Genomic DNA, 19103 nt, shown 5'->3' with positions numbered 1-19103 from the left:
GTTGGAAGTATGTTTAACTCGGATCAGATGAAGATAAAATACAAACAAAACATTTATACTCAACAGTGGAATGTAGGCTTACCACCTGCATCATTTGTCAACATTTGCAAGGGAAGAAATGCACAGGATCTTCTCCCACTCAGGTTATGGTTGCTCGGTTGGCCATCGAAGTGCTGGCTATTGCAGGCCCACCCACAGCCCTGGCATGGGCTTCATGCTCCTGTGCCTTTCTTTGTTCCCATTCTGGCATTTGTTTGACCCTGCATAGAGATGCTTCAGTATGGTATACTGACTCAAAATTACCTGCTTTTTGGTGATCTCATTATTTTGTTACTCAGTTGCTCACTTAACAGTCTCTCTCCCCCCTATCCAGATGGATGTCCCTTCATCCATCTAACTTGCAGTGACCTAATATTTTTGCATGTGTCTAGGGTTGGGCTGCATCCACTAGAGAAATTTCTTGGGGTTGAGAATATCAGTTTATAGCCAATCTACCATTTTGAAGCCGTCCAGTAGATACCTGTCTCCAAGAAATACAGTTTTTCTTTCTTGTCCAGGAGATAGTCTGGCAATTCCTTTGAATTAAAACAAGCTTTTAATTTCCTTGATACTGACTGTCATCTCTGAAATTTGACTGTAAAAGAATAGCTTCATGCCACAATGAGTAGTAAAACTATTCTCTTGCTCTGTGACTTATTGGAATGCTTCCAATAAGAGTTAAGTAAGCTTTACATTGAGCATTGTTTTGTATCAACCTAAGTATTAAGACATCCGCAATATGAATATTTACAGGGGAAATGAGATAGGACAAAATGGTAAAGGACTTTGAGATAAGAGGGGACTTAGTGATAGATCCCAACACTCTCCTTGGGATACTGTAGTAGGCGCACAAGTTGTCCATATATTGTTCAGCTGGAACAGTACTGGTTTAAGGCCATTCATTATAATGATATTACTGTAAGTTCATTTCGGGAGTGTTGGGCAGTAGCTACAATAAAAATGGAATTACAGTCAAATTCAGTGGTATTTAGCACCTGTCAAACTGAAAAATTATTGCTGCTGCTGTTGTTTTTAGTGTTAACAGTGCCTTTAGGATGCCTGTAGCAGTGCTGGCTGTAATTCAAAGACACCTAGTTTTTGCCTAGAAGTCTCCAGCAATGTGGTAATCTAACAGTTGACAACTGAACTTTAGAATGTGAACACACACAAAAGCAGTATCCTATTGTAAAGTTATGCTAATTTAAGGTTTACTTACTTGATTTTGATTGTATGCCCTCGGAAATTATGTGTTATGTGAATCTATGTGAAACCATTTTGATTATTCCATTTTAAAATCTTTTTAGGATTGCTTCCTGATGATTGGTGTTTTTAGAAATGTTTTAAGAAGTTGCATAAGAAACTGAAGGAGTTAAGGACTGTAGCAAAGATGTTTATGGGGCACACAGTAATTTGCTTATGGGAAATAATGCTTCCAGGAGATGTAGCAGAGCCCTTAACCTGTTTTACTTCAGAGCAGTCCATCATTATCAGTACTGCTGTTGTCTTCATTATCATACAGTTCAAATTTACATTTTAAAATTCTTAATTTTGGAACGAAGACTTGTTTCTACAGTCAACTGATATTTCTCTTTGTTAAAATGGAATAAGTACACTTTTATTCTCTACCTTTGATTGATCAGTTTACTTTTTAAGATGGCATTATGTTGAGCATGAGATTTGTTCACCAAAGTACTCTACTCCAGAAGCTGGAGCCAAGTTTTCAAGAGATTATCACCTATCAACTGGCAAGTTTATTGTGTGACAAACACTTTTAAAAGTACACTGAAATTGGAGGGAGCTCAGGGTAGAGGTAAATTATTTGTTGTCAAGAAAACAAGCGTTATGATGGAAAACTTAAGGAGCTCAGTCACTGTAGCTTATCTGGAAAAGGTTATGGCTTAGAAATATCACAAATAGAGGTACTTAACTAAATCTTTATTCTAGTGCACAGAAGTATGTCAAGAGCCAATGGATGGAAGTCAGAAAAGTTCAAACCTGAAAGCAAACGAATGTTTTTGACAATTAACTACTGAGATGGCTTAGTTAAGAGGTGCAGTACATTAATCACTGCTTGTAGCCTTTATAGCCACAATCCATGCCCTTCTAAAAGATGTGCAGTAACTGAGATGCAAATCAAAGGGCAGGAATTATTATAGAAATTCTTAAGGCTTGTGCTATTCATTGAATTTGAATAAGAATTCATATTTTTTTTTTTCTAGACTTAAGAATGACAGTACATGTGGTTGTATATTTAAGGGTAACAGCAGAATTATGTCTTTTGAATTGTCATCCTGGATCAATAAATGAGTGAGTTTGTTTACTTTTGTATTTACCACTCTGCTGCTGTCTATTCTTCTGCAGGGTTGGATATGTGTTAAGTGTTCTTGTTTAGGAATTTTCAAACACGCCTAGCACTTCACTTCAGAGTAATTTTAAGGACATGTAGGCATTTGATTCCCATTGGCTTTTCTGAAAATGCCTTCTTTCCTTTTCTTCTTTAATATTTAGTTGCACAATATAAATTATAAAATCGAAGTATAGGCTGTATTTCCAGTATTCTAGCTTATTATCTCCCTTTGACTTAAGAACAACTATCTGTCATGTTGTGTAATTAAAATAATTGATTCATGCATTCACTTAAAAAAAAAAACAAACAACAAATCAGTCTCAGTAGCTAAGAGAGTGTAAAATTATGATAATTCTGTTTTCAGCCACCTGACATTTCTTGGTAGTTCCGTGATTATAGTGCTTTCATTTAGCCATTGCTAAATGTCTGTCCTGTGTGTCTATATGGTTTGCTTAATGGGTGAAGAGCTTTTCCTTTTCCATGCCAACCCAAAAGTGCTGATATGCCCATTTACAATTTTTTATTATGTATTCAGGGTGGTGAGGTGGAAGACTTTTGTATGCCCCATCAACTTTGTCACTACGTGCACCATAGTTTTACAGCTCAGCTCTTTGATTGGGTTTGTCTGTCTGTAGTGCTAGTCTTGCATGATTTTAAGCTCCAAGCAGTTCATATCTCCATGTGCATAGCTTTTCCATCCATGCATGGAAGCCAGACCTCTGAGAAAAAGTCATAGAATCATAGACTGATTTGTGGTGGAAGGGACCTCAAAGATCACCTAGTTCCAACCCCCCTGCTGTGGGCAGGGACACCCTCCACTAGACCAGGTTGCCCAAAGCCCCATCCAACCTGGCCTTGAGCACTTCCAGGGATGGGGCATCCACAGCTTCTCTGGGCAACCTGTGCCAGTGCCTCACCACCCTCACAGTGAAGAATTTCTTCTTCAGATCTCATCTAAATCTCCCCTCCTTCAGCTTAAAGCCCTTACCTGTTTGTCCTGTCACTCCATACCCTTGTAAACAGTCCCTCTCCAGCTTTCTTGTAGGCCCCTTTAAGTACTGGAAGGCTGCTGTAAGGTCTCCCCAGAGCCTTCTCTTCTCCAGGCTGACCAATCCCAACTCTCTCAGCCTGTCTTCACAGGAGAGGTGCTCCAGCCTTCTGACCATCTACATGGCCTCCTTTTGACTCACTCCAACAGGTCCATGTCCTTCTTATGTTGGGCGCCCTAGAGCTGGACACAGTACTTTGGGTGGGGGAGTTTTGCCTTTTCCATTTGAAGGAAGAATCAAATTACAAAAAAACACCAAAACCCCAAAGAAACCCAAAACACATATGATAAAGAATTTCTTTTAAAAAACTGTTTGGCAGTTTCTGGGTGGGTTTTTTGTGTGTGTGTGTGTCTCATGATATGGAGATCTGGTACGCTCACTGTGCAGCTGCACAAGGAGCAGGACAAAGGTTTTGCTGGTCTTCTCATAGATACAGTTTTTACTTGTAGAAATCAGAGCACCAAAATTAGGTAAAATACAGAAGAAACCATAGGGGGTAAACTAGGAACTATAGTTGCATAGTTGGTCACGGTTGGATCTCAGTGCCTGATACTTGTTCTGTGGTTGGTGCCAAAGCTGCCTGATGCTGATGGCTTCAGAATCCAGCCTGATGTTAGTCAATATGATGAGGGAATAACAAGAAGTAAGCAATTAAAAGTGTCATTATAAAGGGGTACTCTAATTGTAAAATGTATTGAAATTTCTGCTGAAAGTATGAATACTGGCAAACTGAAGAGTGGGTGGGATTCCTCTTTTGGACCAGTAAAGTTGTATCCAAAACTCAAAGAGGAAACATTTGCACTTAATTCCTTTTTCCACAGCTGTGATAAATAGATGTATTTAAAGAAACAGGTATATTTTGGTTTTCCAAATGGAAAAGGAGAGTAGTCATCACTCAAATCCTGTCAAAAATCCAGTCACGAAGGTAAAAGCATAACTGTCTGAAATATTCTTGTGTGAGCTAGCGTAAGTGTTTTGGAATTTGGGGGAAATGGACAGAATTCTGGTTTATCATGCATCTAGAATGAGAATTATGAGAAATAATTTCATTCCCCCTTTCATATAGCCTGTGGAAGATATAAGTAGTTAGTACATAAAGCCTTCAGCCTCCAAGATATGAAGAGTCAAACTATTATCTGAGATGCCCATCTGGCAAAAAGCCCTTAAAACTTTGATATTAGAATGGAAATAAAATTTGAAAAAGGGAAGTTCTGAAAGAGTTATTTATTTTTCAGGAATAAAACTAGTGGTGCTGTAAAGAGGTTGAGATAAATGTGTGCAGTTTATTTAGACCTGCTTCTCACTTTCTTGAGAAAACAGAAGGAGACTTGTAGGGAGCCTGGGACTTGAGCAGAGAGCTAAAAAGGCTCCCCCTGGTCTTTCCAAAGCTCAGTCTGTTGCTGTTTCTCTGAAACCTAATTACTGTTTACCTGTGCCCAAGATGTCCTCAGCTTGGGTGAAAGATTACAGTCTGGTCTTTTCTCTGTTAAGTGTATCTAAAATGTCTTGGGAGCCAAGGATGGATGATGCTTTAAGTTTAACCACAGAGTGCCCAGGCAATTTAAAAACAAACCAACCATACAAAATGGAGTATAACAGTGGGAAGGAAAAGAGATCTTCAGCTAGGAATTAAATTACAGTAACAACTAAGTAAGTAATGCTAAAAGGGCATGACTTAAAAAGCTAATAAAGAATTTTGAGTGCATGGCATGGGGGACTTGAAAGCACCACTGACTTTGTACCTGAACATTTGGTATGGTACCATATATGTGTCCTATATGAATTTTGATGTGTGGATGTTTTATTTCAGTGGTATCTAGTGGCTTAGAACCCTGTTCTTTCAGTAGACTAGAAACTGATTTTTGGGTTTTTTTCCCCAAATGAAATACACTGATACTTCAGATGATATGTTTATTCTAAGGCAGGACAAAACCAGAATTTGTGTAGTGTAAATGGGGTCAGAGTCTAAAGAGAATGTTACTTATGCAAGAATAACTGATAATATGACAATTACATTATTCTCTTAAGCAGCAGTGTTTTTATACAGCAGGAGTGAGGTGAGCCTTAAAAGGAATAAATCATTTGGGGTTAATAGTTTTTGATTTCTCAGGAGAGTCTATTTAAACAAAAAAAAACGTGCAAAGTATGTGTCAAGTGTATTTTAATGGTTGACATCACTGATGAAGCAGAGTTAAGTAGTAAAACTGTTTCACGTTGATGCTAGATGAAGCTGTGTTACATGCTGAGCTCCCCTGGCCAGTTTTAAAAAAACAGTGACTGATTACCCTGACTTGATTTAATCAGCTGCTAATTGCCTATGTCATCCTAATAAATTCCTGTCCCACAATCCCTCGATGCTACAGTTAGTGGAAACACTAGTCTCTCCTTGCTGCTTCCCATTTATTTGCAAATGTTAACCAAAAAGGATTGGCTATTCCCTAGCCAGGACCTTGTATAGTGCAGTTCTAAGGGAGCACACATCTACTGCTTTAATTGCAACCAAGGAAGTAAGGTGGAGGGAAGGAAGAGGCAAATTTTCAGTGATGAACCAGGCAAGGTTCCAGGTGACAGGTTAAAGTGGACACCTTTCATTTCACTCTGCTGCTCCTGCTCTCCAGCAACACTTCATTGGGCGGTTAAGTACAAGTAGTGAAAAACGTCATTTTGCAGATAGCGTACTATGTTTTGAAGTAATAGTAGCTTTTGATTGGTCTTCAGGTATAATCCATAGCAGTGTATGGTTTAATTATTTAGCCCTAATCAAAGATGTGGGAAAGCAGATGATAATTTCTTTCAGATACAATCTGCTCAACAACAAGGGTGTACTTGCTAAACCTTTTTACTACAGCTTAATTTGTACCCACCAATGGTTCAGGGCATGGTTGTTGTAACTGCCTGCAACATTAGTAAGCATGTTGTGGATTACACAGCGTGATGAATAAAGCAGGATCTTGTGTAGCAGAGTAGAATTTTAATGATGGAAAAATGGTCAGATGAGAAACTACTGGAGAACCACTCCCCTACAGGCCAGGAGGGCTTATTTCTCTTTGCTTTATATCAAGAAAATACAGTGCAAATTTAGGATGATGCAGAGATTCAAAGCAGAAACATTCAGCACTTGAAAGAGAAGCAAAGTGATTTAGAATTAATTTGATTACGTCTGTGAGCCTTATTCCTTCAGCCTTTCCTAAGGCAAACCTATTGCTACTTTAAAGTGATATTGGATTTTCTTGAGCAGAGACTGTAAGATCAGGCTCTGTATCCTAATGATGAGGATTTTTAAAGAAAAAGGTATTCTTAGATCTGCTGAAAATGCAGTGACATTAACTAGACTTGGGTGCACATGTTGAGAATCTAGGATTAGAGAGTGGTTTGACAAAGTGACTACTAGCTCTTATTTAAATGATAATTTTTCTGGCCTAAATAATTAGAGTTCCTCGGACTTGCAAGGAAGACAGAAATAAAGAGCATCTGATACGGAGAACTAACTGTGGGTGGGACAAATACAGCATTCTAAAGTAGATAATATGATTTAGCTGAGAGTAAACATGAAATAATGAATCTGTTTATTAAAATGCACAAAGGAATTCTGTGCTACAGAGCCTAGACTCTCTGAAATGGCAGTCATTATCTGTGACATTTCTGGTACAGGTAACTGCTAGAGTTGGTTGGATTTTTTTTTTTATTAAAAAGTTACGTTTGGGTATATATATATATTTTTTTTTAAGAGCATGAGGTGGACAGACTGATTGCCTTCTAATCCAAAACAGTATCTGCTCCAAATTCAAGTTGAAGTTCCTGTTCTACTTGATTCATGAGGCTTAAACCAACACAGGCTTGTGAGTTTGGTATTTGTAATTCTGCATAATGTGTCTCTTGGCAAAGGTTTTTCAGAGTGCTTCATTTTCTGGTCCACTGCAAAATGGGAAAAATCTTGAAATCTCTGGGATGATTTTAGAATTACAAGTGGTCACCAGCACTTCTGATGAACAAATGCAGGAGAAATCAATGCGTTGCTGCATTAACATTGTGTCTTGTGATCCAGACTATGTTAATTACTTTAAATGGATGATTTTTTTTTTAAAATTAGATTGAAAATGACTAAAGACAAGGTTCTTGGTACGCTGGCCTGAAAGTTGTAATGCCTAAAGTCCTAACAGCACTGAAGTAATCACTTCAGTAGAATTCAGCCAGCAACCAAAATTCATTTATGCTCTCATACCTCCAAATGCTGATATCAAACAGGCACCTTTTGCTGTGGACTTTGGAAATCGACGCATTTAAACTCTTTCAGCATGCTCTAATATTTTGTAAGACCACAAAGAATTGCAAACTATCCACTGTCTGTCTTTTCTGAAAAGTTGTCTGGGTTTGCTTTCTTCTGATAATAGTCATGGCAGCCTGAGTTCACCTGGAAGTTCAAGGGCAGTCAGCGTGGGTCTGCATTCTGGGATATTGCTTGGGCTTCCTAGGGAGTTTCTGTAGCTGGAGAGGCACCGCCTTTCCTGGAGAAAGATGAGGCAACACAGTGCAGTGGCTGCAGGCTCCTGCTTAGTTTGGAACACGGGGGTAATTGAAATACTGTTTCCTTACACATACAAAATCATGCTGATGTTGTTGCAAGTGAGAGGCAGCTTGCTTCTCTGGGCATGCAGTGCATCAGATGATTGACAGTGGTTTGCCTCTGAGATGATCTGCTGGGCTCCTCTGAGCCCCTTATGCAAGATACACAGAGGATGAGACACAGAAGCTGAGTTTCTGATCCACATCCGAACTATAATCAATGCAAATTTTGTCATCTCATTCATTCTGTACGTGATCAGCTGCTTATTCATGAACTCTCTCTATACCAGTGAACAAGTCATAAATGTTAAGAAAAAACCCTGGATGAGTTTATGGAGTCCAATAAGATAATCCTAATGTTAGCCAAATGGCTTTGACGTATACAAAGTTTTTGAGAATAATTGGAAATGGCAAGAGGGCAGTGGTTTGAGAAACGTATCTGAGCTAGGCATGCTTCAAGTTTATATGATGTATTTTCTGATTAACGGAAGCTCCTCTGAATAGAGGATTACTTTTTAGTAAACTTCTGTATTGAGGAAATAATCAAGGATCATAAATGATCTGCTTTGCAGGGCACTTTTTTTATACTGTCCTGCCTACTTCCAATTAATGCTTTATTTTGTCCAATGTCTCTGTTACAGTCAGTATCTGTAGATCCATATAACCCAGGTGCTCTACGGAGACTGTTTTGAGAATTACCATCTTAGGTCATCTGCCTTCCACTTTATTTTATTGACTTCAATATTTAATTTCTGTATTCTGAGCTGACTTTATTTATGCTGGTTTAAATCTGAAGTAGTTTCAGGAACTTAATAATGTTATAAACTTACACCAATATAGCTAAGGTCAGAATCTATTCTAATTGGACCAGAGCAATTTCAGTAAATTAAATGTTTAAGAACTAAATTGCTTGCCTCTTACTTTTAGGCCTGGCTTTGTTCACTATCAGCATACAATTCGTGTGGATTGTACTCAGAATGAACATTGACACAGCAGTATTACTATTACTGTATAATTCACATTGACATACTGGAAAAACTTTTAAAACTTGTCTTTCTTTGGTGGCATGGGTAGATTTCTTCCACAGATATTTTCTATGCAGAGAGTATTAAGATAGTGTGTGCATGTGTTTTGTTTGGGTTTTTTTCGGAGTATCTGCAGTTGTAATTTTATTTCCTTCCTGAATAGTTTTGTGTTCAGGAGAGAGAGACAAAGCATTCTACCTCTTAAGAAGAGTCCAAAGCTTAGTAGAATCAAGAGGGCTCTATAACAATTCCCTGTGTTTTAAAACACCCAGCTAAAATAAAAATGCTTTGAAGTGTTCCAGGAGATACCAAGCAGTCTTTTTTTTTTTCTTTCTTGTTTACTTTGTTTAGCCTTCCTTTTTCAGAAATAACATTCCTTCTGAAATTCCTTGTGGTAATTTCCATTAATTATGCTTCATGCTATTGCCGGGGAAGGATTTATCAGCAGTAAGCTTTGCATGGAATAACGTAAACTTAACCAACACACAGCTGTAATCACCACACAACTCTCTCCTTTGCAAATCAGTATGAACTTTATGAATTATATCCTGGACTTTTGGAATAGATAATAACCTACTGGAGAAGAGAATAAAATGTTCTGTGTGTTCAGGAGTGATTAAGAGTGGGCTTAGCAACCAGGAAAAAACCACTGTGTCTGTCTGAGTTGCTGTGTTTGTTCTGTTGATCTCTTTCTGTTTCCAGATACACAGGCAAAGTATATTTATTGCAACCTGCAAGAATTTTGCAATAGAAAGGCACTGATACAGATGTTAAAATAAAAAAATCTCTATATGGTCATAGTGGAAGAAATGTAGTACTTTGAATTGTTGTGTATTTTGAATTGTGTATGTTGAATTGTGTATGCTCATAGATGTAGGAAACTGAATAGTAGCATCAGTGAATCCAAGAGACGTGGGAAAAAAGAGTAAACAAAGAATTGAAAGTACAAACAAAGTGAAGACAAAGCACAGCCTCAAACTTGATCGCAATCCTTGTTCATGGTTGTTTCTAATTATTCTGGACAAGAAATTTGATCTGATCTTCAACAGAATCAGATCATACTCATTTCATATATGTGTGAAGCTACATGAAAATTAATGGGTCTGCTTGTTGGAGACAGTTTGGATATATGTACTTTCCTGTTTTGCAAGACTCCTGTTAGGATGGAGGACATTAGGGAGGAAAGAAGCAGCAGTAATATGAGGAGGGAAGATGGGTGAGAGAGGATCAGAGGCATTATCTCTTCTTTTAAGTGCTATTTTGGAGCAACTCAGAGTGCCTGTGGATATGAAAGTTTGCGTGGGTTTTCTTTGGTGGTCACTAAGAGCGGTTTGCATTAGAAAAATCTAAACCAGTGGAAAATCTAAAGATAAGTGTAAATGTCACCAGAGAACCCATGAGCTTTCAAGCCTAGTGCTCAGTGGGGGACATGCCCTTGGAAACTAAGGCTGTGCCTGATGCCCTTGTGCCTCAGAACCATGGAAGGTGTGCAGTTGTGGGCTGTGCAGGTCTTAAGACCTGCTTCTACTGTGCATAGGAAAGTCGGGAATATTTTACTTTCCCTCCTGTTTTCTTGAATGCCTTTTTTTCACTTCTATAAAAGAGTAAATTATACAGTGTTCAGTATCTGTTAATATTTTTCCCTTTTTGCTAAACTATGGCGTTCTACTTGGAGAGCAAAATATATTCTGTGGCTGTTCTTATTGGAGTAATAGAACTTTTGAGTTGAGTGCTGTATAACTTGTCTCAGAACCAGGCAAGGAGGGTCAAACCCTTCTATGTTCAAAAAGCCAGAATAAGCATAAATTAGGTTTCCTGTAGTTCAAACCACATCTCAGGAAGTTATCATTAACGTATCTTAGAATTGAGAGAGAAGTAGCTGAGAAGTATTTGAAGGAATCATAGAATAATGTAGGTTGGATGAGACCCTTAAGATCAAGTCCAGCCTTTAACCTAACACTACCAAGTCCATCACTAAACCGTGTCCCTAAGTGCCATGTCAAGGGAGCATGTTTATCTTTTTTGCTTGATAAAAACCATTCTATCAATAAAGATTTTACATTATATGTATGAAAACCAATATGTAGCTTGTTTGAAGCAGTCAGCACACTTTGGAAGGAATGTCTTATTGTTCATGTCAAGATATAGCTGAACTATCCCAGGACAATCTTAAAAATTAAATTAGACTGAAAATAATGGTCAATTATTTGATAATGGAAGTTTCTGTGATTGTGGCAATCTATTCTTTGTACAGAAACAAAACTCATTCTTTCCACTTCTTGTAAGTCATATTGTAAAAGAAAAAAAGGAAAGAGAAAGTACTAAAAAAATTAAAGACATTAAGTATAGTCAAAGTACATGTGATTAAATTAGCAGAGAAACTACATGCAAAACTCTTTCCAGGAAAGTTGAGTGTTTTGACAGGTGTAGTACCTTTGTCACAACACCCATCTCATTCAAATAATATTTTTCTTTTCTGCTTTTGTTTGCTTTCTTCATTGTATCTGCTGTTTTGGTTTATAGAAAACAATGGTGTTGCATGCATCCACGGGATTGTGGTCTTCCTAACTCCCATTCTCATCTGCCCCCCCCCCCCAGTTGATATGCTGTAGTGTTTGTCAGATTCTGAATACTGGAAACGGATCGTGAACTCATCAGGAATCACTTCCAGCAAATAAAAGTGTTAAGCTCTTCTGCATTGACCTAGTCCTACTGCATTTATGCCAGACGGTTTTGAACCTGGAGCTCTGCCAGTAGACAAGGTCCCTGTAGTCAGAAGCTTTCTGCCTTCTCTTTGGAAACTATATCCTCTTTTATCCTATGTTTAGGTAAGAACCTTGGGGTAAAGATCCTGACATACCATATGCCTTGCACAATGCCAAAAGCATCCAGTGCTTAAAATAATCTGACTCTTCAAAAACTTCATCATAATGCTCTGGATGGTGAAAGTCAACAGGCCAAGCACTTGCCAGTTCTCTGGGTTTTCCTGGGCTTGCCCTGGCTTTGGAGAATGGTTTTTCACCCAGTGCTCTTTTCTTTTTTTTCTTTTTTTTTTTTTTTTTTTAAAGGTAGGAAAGTCTTAACTATCTTGATTTTGGGGTACTTCCTTCCCATTAAAAAGCAGATGATGATTATTTTTTCTTGAGGCACCCTTTTTTTCCCCACCCCATGTATCCAGTCCTAATTCTCCCTTACATCTTTATGTTGCTAAGGGATTGGTGTATAAGGAAGAAAGAGAATATTAAAACAAAAATTATGTAAAAAAGAATGTAATTGGGCCACTACACATGGAGAACTCTGCTAACAAGGTGCTAAACTTAGTTGCTGGGATCATAGATGAACATGAAGAGCAGCAGGATGTATTACAGAATGTGGCTTGCTCAGGAACAGTATACACTGACTCCAAGCAAAGCACCCATACTTTACCTTGCTTTGAATAAATCTGGTTCCATTCTATCCTTAAATGTACAGTTATAGCCCCTGGTATCTCAACTATTAGTTGACTAGGTTTGCAGAGCCAAGCTTAGGCATAGGTCACTGTAAGCAATCGCTGAGATTGGGTGACTGAATTGTAGTATTCACATCCTCTCTGCCTGTGCTTCAGGTTGCGTCAGGTGTAAGAGCAGAGCTCCTCTTGCATTCCCTGCGAGGCTGGGTTATTTCCATGTACCAGACTGTGCTTTTATTGAATCCCCAAGACCCTATGGAACGCCACAGCATGCAATTGTGTCTTGGCCTTTCACCTTCCTTCTCTCTCTGTTCTCACATAGCTCATCAAAAAGGGACAGCACTGTACTTTTTTCTGCATCTTGATGCTGGCCTGTTGTGCAGATCTGAGTGGAGAAGTTTAACGTATTTAACGTGGGGAAGTTCAGTGATGCTAAAGATGTACTATGCACTCTGTAGTGTTTCATGTACCTGGGTATAAGGGAGAGGGGTGGGGTAGCAAGTATGCTCTATAACTTTCTGAGAGCAGATAGAAGGGGGGCCCTTCAATGTTTTTGGTGACACAGAATGTGTCTACCTGCCCCTGACCTCCCTGCCCTTGTACTGTTCTTAGGCCTTGGACAACATGTCCAATACAGCCATGTGAAATCTGAAAGAGGCAAGTGATAACTCCCTTTTGAGAATGGATTGAATATGCTTTGGGCAAACTCTTGCTTACAGGACCCCAATAGCCAAAAATGCTACTTTTTGGCCCTTAGTAGTTAAGGGGGGTTGAAGATAAATACATGAACAGAGTTAATTGAAAACTGCCAGAGAACAGGAGATCAGCAGCAACAAAGTACTGAAACAATGAGCTTCATCAGTTACAAAAGATAACTTAAAAATCTTTAAAATCTGGCAGGTAGTTCACAGCTTCAAAGTGATTTCCTGTTACTGGTGCACATGATGCATACTTGCAGTGATAATGGAGCACAAGGATGACTTAACAAGGGACACTGGTTATTTTCTATAAGGTTTGTATATGTGAAGTTTGTTACCATGACTTTTACTCCAATTTTCATTACTGAAAAACTAATTTCCAGATTCTATCTATGAACAGTTTTGATGAATGCAACTTAGAGCCAAGCACAGACAGGCTGCTAGTGATATATTTTTTTTCTTTTTTTTTTTTTTCCCCCCCTTCCATTTACCAGTCCATTGCTGGGCAAGCTTCTTAGCCTTGCCAGTAATGTGTCAAAGCAAACCTGATTTTCTGTTACTGTTGAGTTACCTGTAACGTATAGGTCCAGGTGAGGGAGAGGAAAATATACAAAAGAAAAAAGATACCAACCAGTATGAGTCTTCCTGCTGCCACTGTGAGAACCAGCTATTACATGTTACTTTCTCCTCTCAGTAAATCACCGCAGTGAAGGCTGTAAGAAAATGAAATACATCAAGGTTCCATCTTATTTCTTGTACAAATGTGGTCGTGCTAAAATGAATGTTCTCACTGCTGAATGAGAAAAACAATCACAAGCCTAGATGTCACTGAAGATAAAATAGAAATACATTACATTGTGGAATGTACAACTGAAAAATCTGCCATCTTCTGAGAATTAATACATGAACATATAAACTCCCTGGTGATCTAATAACCCCTAAATAAGCCAACACTTTTTCCACTAATGAACTGAAACCACATTTTTCTTGTATATATGTATTATTAGTTATAGAGTTGGCCAGGTATTTCATGTTGGAGTAATCTGATAGGAGAAAAATGTTCCATCCTTAAATTAAGAGGTTCTTTTTCTTGCAGAATTGCATTTCAAGGGCATCAGATTGACTAAATTCAATCTGTTACGACACAGATGCTTTATGTCTTAAAGTGTGGCATTCAGCTGAATTCAGTACAGCTAAAGATATAATATGAGGAGGGGAAAAAAGGAGTAGGCTGTATTCAGAACATGCAGAAAGTCAGAAATGGGGGGAGTGAAGCATTTACTAAAACTTGCATTAAGCAAGTTAGTTTTATATCAAATGTTAGGCTTTTCTTACCGATATCAACTAATCTGAAGTCTAAAGTAAGTAGTGGGCCCTGATAGCGTCTTAAATTTGTAAGAACATTCTGTTTATAGTAGTACTCCTAGAAAAATATTCATGGCATATACTGTTCCTTCGACTCAAATTTGTCTCATTCCTACAGATGGCAAAGATCTGGTCCTTTGGAGTTCATGCAGATATGTTGTCTTAAGGCAAGTTGCAGAATACTAGCTATATAAAAAATTGTGCTACTTTAGGTAGTACATTTGCTCAAAGCTCTAAATGTATAGAAATGCATTTGTTTGTGAGGAACTGCATTATACCTTTATCTTGCATGTGGGTGTCATTCATGACTGTGTGTTGGTACATTAATGTTAGACTGCTGTTTTGCTTTCATGCAAACGAAGTGTATTTAATATCTTCTTGTCATCTTCCTCTCTGGAAGTCCTCCAAATACTTTTTAAGACTGTATATATGTGAGACTTCTGTAAATTAACAAGTAAGAGAGTCAAAACATATTTTAATCCCATAAATTGGTGTTGAGGAATGAGTATTTTTTCAAGAAGAGGTGAATGCAAAATAAAAAGAGGGATTTCTTTCATTTGTTTTTCCACGTCATGGAGCATATAGTAATTAACATCCTGAGTAGGGCAACAATCCACTTGACAATTAGACAAAAGAGATGAAAGCAGCAGTCTTAAGTTAGAAGACTAGACCAGCTAAAGAGAAAAAAATCTAGACGTGTATTGCAGATAAGAACATAATATATTTTGGATGTAGATTTTACTGTCACTGTCAAATTCCCCCCAGCTAACTCTGTTTAGGCCAACGTGTTTACAGCATGTATTACAGACAGAGCTTGTAGTATACAAACTTGAAACTACTTCAAATAAATGTTACAACAGAGTACTGAGATCCAAATGTTTTGCAGCATTTAGGATATAGTTGTTTATTCACAGCAATGCATTCTTATTTAATGACATTTATATAGCCTTTGGTTTGTAACCCTACCGTATGGACAGGGGTAAAAAGAGGCAATAGCCTACTAGTATAGTAAACCAGAGATGTTTGTGTTCTGGAAATGCTTCCATCTCTCTCTGGTTTCAGTTATTTCTTCTATGGTTTACCAACTTCAGCTTTACCCTATAACAAGTATCTGAGAACCATTTGCATGCCCACTCTACCAGTGCGTGTTTGTTTTTCCTGGAGGGCATGTGGTAGTGCTGTTCTGCCAGAAGAGTTGGGGAGTGCTGGTCCTGGAATGCTTCAGTAATAGGGTCAGTGCATTTGTGGTTTGGGTTGTTTTTTTTTTTTATGGGACAAAGTAATTGGTTTTGTACAGGCCTCTGACACTTTCAGAATATGAATGCTGCACAGCAGATCATTGTGATCAAGTAGTATTCACGCTCGTTATGTTTTCTTCTATGTGGATGTTATGGGATCCTTATTTAGGAGAACATAGAGAAAAACACCTTTCTTTTCTTGTGTGTTTTATTTAGTGATAAGGTTTTGGTTTGGTTTACTCTCTGTGTTCCTGTTGAGTTAAAATGATTAAAAAGAATCTTGGGTTTGCTTGCCCTCTCAGTGGTGTGCAGAAGTCTGTGTCCATGTAGACTTACTTCACAGATACTTGCAGCGAAACTTAAATTTATTGAACAAGCTGTTCTGATTGTCCTTGATATAACGTAGAAAGTACTCTTGGATTTTTCCAGATAAATATTGCTATTCAAATGTGAGTGGTTTGTAACTGGGAGCAAATGTTTGATTTGTGTGGGTGAGTGATTTGGAAGAAAGAGTTTATGTTTGTATGTTTTTAGACTGCATTGTTCATGCAGTGATGGCAAAACAAATAGATTTGCATGTATATAAAGTATGGTAAGGGAGTGGGGTGTTTCGTAAGTGGAAGATTAATCTTTTACTAGTCATCTACTTGCTTGTAAGAAAATGTTTGTATCTTCATTTTTATGAGAACTCTGAGAAACTTGGAAGTTGTAGTGGTGCTGCTTCTTGATACTAAATTTGGTTGTCAGATGTGAAATCATTTGTGACTTTGGGGTTTTTATGAACATAGAGAAGATAGCAGCTATCCCTACTGAGGACAACCTAACTCTCTTAATATTTTTATATGTTGCAGAGTTATGTGCAAGGCCTGTGAGGCTTAAGGAAGCAGTAAGTTTATTGACTAATGGTCCTTGTTACCCTATCAATTAACCTAGCAGGATGTCTGCAAGCAGCTTAGATTCTAGTGGGTAGAGCTAGTGCTCAGAGATTAAACTAGAGGGATTTTTTTTTTAGGAAATTTTTTTTAAAAAAGAAAAGATTTTTACAAGACTGGTTTGTCAATCTTCCATTTATTTTTGGTAAAGGAATATCTATGTTTGTTTTGTTGTTTTGTTTGGGGTTTTTTTTAAAGGTTTCTGCTCTGTCTAGACAGAAAAAAAAAGGTTATTTTTTATTTACTACGTGCCAGGGTAACAAGCATGTGCTTTCTCAGAAAAGTCAGTAGTCTTTTTTTAAATTATCTTCCAAGGGTTGAGGTAGCAGAGTTGATGCTCAAATAGTTGCTGTTTGAGTAAATTTCCCCCATTTCTGCTATCTAGACTGTCTCACATGAAAGCATCTTCTTGTTTGCAAGGAAATCATAAATTTCTTTCCAGGTAGATCTTTCCACAGCATAGCTAATCTCTCTGATAAGAAATAAACTCATGCATTACATGGAATCATAGTGGGATAATGGCTTTATAAAGCTGTGATATATACCGCTGAAGTTGTTGTGGTTTAACTCGGCAGGCAACTAAACCAACCACACAGCTGTTCCCTCACTCCCCACCTCAGCAGGATGGGGGAGAGAATCAAAAAGAAAAAAGGTAAAACTCATGGGCTGAGATAAAGATAGTTTAATAGGACAGAAAAGGAAGAGATAATGATAAAAGAATATACAAAACAAGTAATGCATGGCACAATTGCTCACCACTTGAAGCAGATGCTCAGCTGGTTTTGAGCCACACCGCCTGGCTCAAAATGATGTCGTATGGTATGGAATATCCCTTTGGCCAGTTTGGGTCAGCTGTCTTGGCCGTGCCATGCCCCGCCCCAGCTCCTTGGGCACCTCCCTGCCTTCTCATTGGCATGGCAGTATGAGAAGCTGAAAAGTCCTAGACTGCTTGGCAACAACTGAAATATTAGTGTGTTACCAACATTATTCTCGTCCTAAATCCAAACCACAGCACTATAGCTGCTGCTAGGAAGAAAATTAACCTTATCCCTGCCAAAGCCAGGACAGAAGTTTTATTGGTAACAATAAATTTAGCACAAAAAAATTGTCGCTTTGCAGTTGCTCCGTGAAATTCAGAATTTCAAGAACTCGAGTTAGTTTTCTTACAATAAAAGACTGCAATATGCAGGACAATGAAAAGGCCAGTGATACATAGTTTGCTTCATAAAATGCTCAGAATTTCATGGAAGAAAAGTATAGTGGTGTCTGAATTTGACTGCAGAATCTCCATATCACTGGTGACAGGACACTCCAAATTTTTCTTTCCCTCTCATATTAAGGACATTAAAAATAATTTTTGAACATCACACAAGCAAAATTCTCCATCTGGGTACAGTTTATACCAAGAAGGAGAGTTTGTTTGGTGATATAAATGATACCTTTTCTGGACAGAATTTAGTTGGTATGAATATATTGATAAAGCCTTTGTGTTGTAATAGTCTTTGTGTCAAATTGCTTTGGGAGTTACTAAAAGTATGCAAAAAATCTAAAGAAAAAATATATTCAAATATATATAAAAGGTACTGCAAGAGAACATTATTCTGGTTTTCTACTACAGAATTAGATAAATTATATCAATAATGCCAGACTACGACCTACTATGACAGTTGTCTTTATCTAAAATTTTGTTAAAACCTTCAGTGACAGATTCGACATCTCTGGCTGTCCTTATGTTTCACTGAAAGTTCCTTTTCCTAATGTCTAATCTGAATCCTTCTTACTACATTTAAGATCATTGCATCTTGTACTTTCTACTATGGATGTAAGAATTCCTTTTCATTTTGCTGCAATCTTATCATGCTGTCTCTCAGGCTTCTCTGTTTTAAAACAACTAGCCACAAATCATTTGGTCTTTCCTCCTAGGTCATGCTTTTGACAACTGTTATATCCGGGGGCTCAAATAGTTCTACCCATTTATTAGGGGATGTTGTTGATAAGTAGAACGGAAGGATTTCTTCTGGTGTCTTCTATTTACACGTATGTGATTTGACTTGTAAGCACAGTCATCTTGATGATCTTTGAACAACTTTCTGTGAAGTGTTGCCTAGGTGGTTGTTTCTAATCATACATTGGGCAGCTGACTGTTCCTGCCTACTTGTGATGACTTGTACTCATCCTTACTGAACTGTATCCTATCTAAGAGCATCACACCTATTTATGAACATCACTTTGAGTTCAAATTCTGCCCCCCAGTGCACTAATGGTTCCTTGTTCTTCTCCTCCAAGAAATCCCTTTCTGTTTTCTTATCCAAGTTATGTTGCATAGTGAGGCACCCAAAACAGACCCCTGCAGAAAATCATTTAATGCATTCTTCTGTAGTGGCAGTGAATCATTGGTA

The 19103-nt window shown here is 37.9% G+C and overlaps 1 protein-coding gene across 7 annotated transcripts in view; it reads left to right on the top strand.

Annotated features, from left to right (window-relative positions):
* The window catches only part of CTNNA3 (catenin alpha 3), a 512461-nt gene that overhangs the window by 42424 nt on the left and 450934 nt on the right, over positions 1-19103 (top strand). The gene's annotated exons all lie outside the window — the stretch shown is intronic.

This window comes from Balearica regulorum, chromosome 7 (genome assembly GCF_011004875.1).
Source record: "Balearica regulorum gibbericeps isolate bBalReg1 chromosome 7, bBalReg1.pri, whole genome shotgun sequence".
Lineage (NCBI taxonomy): Eukaryota > Metazoa > Chordata > Aves > Gruiformes > Gruidae > Balearica > Balearica regulorum.
This window is presented reverse-complemented; position numbering and strand designations above follow the sequence as displayed.